Genomic DNA, 703 nt, shown 5'->3' on the forward strand with positions numbered 1-703 from the left:
CTAAATAATAAAGACAATTAACTGGGTAAATAAAATGATATTTAAAAGCAATACCATGTTAAGCTAGCATTGGAAGCTACAGGTAGGTCGACCTGTAGATCGGTCTACAGGTCGACCTGTATTGGGAGCCGTTCGGCCGAGCGAACAGCACACTGGGCTTGTGATCCTGTGGTCCCGGGTTCAATCCCGGTCGCCGGCAAGAAACAATGGGCAGAGTTTCTTTCACCCTATGCTCCTGTTACCTAGCAATAAAAAGGTACCTGGGTGTTAGCCAGCTGTCACGGGCTGCTTCCTGGGGGTGGAGGCCTGGTCGAGGACCGGGCCGCGGGGACACTAAAAAGCCCCGAAATCATCTCAAGATAACCTCCTCCACAATACCAGACACAAACTGTACCTCAGGGAGATGGGAATGCTACTGTGGAGGGGACCACCACAACCCAGCTCTCATTTGCTGAAATGCTTAAAAAGAGCCCTGCAGCTAGGTCTGCAGTTAAGGAAGTTGCCATGGAAGTGGCTTCCTCTCAGGAAGCAGCTAGATGAACTAACAAGATGATAGAGAGAAAAGAGCAGTAGTAGTAGCAGGCATTAAAGAGCAAACAGGGACCAGCCCAAAGGAGCGGAGAGACAAGGACAAAAACGCAGTTACCGAGATCCTTAAAGAGATAAGAATGGAGGGGAACTGACCAAAATGTTGAAAAGGTTT

The sequence above is a fragment of the Procambarus clarkii genome, chromosome 1 (assembly GCF_040958095.1).
Source record: "Procambarus clarkii isolate CNS0578487 chromosome 1, FALCON_Pclarkii_2.0, whole genome shotgun sequence".
NCBI classification, from domain to species: domain Eukaryota; kingdom Metazoa; phylum Arthropoda; class Malacostraca; order Decapoda; family Cambaridae; genus Procambarus; species Procambarus clarkii.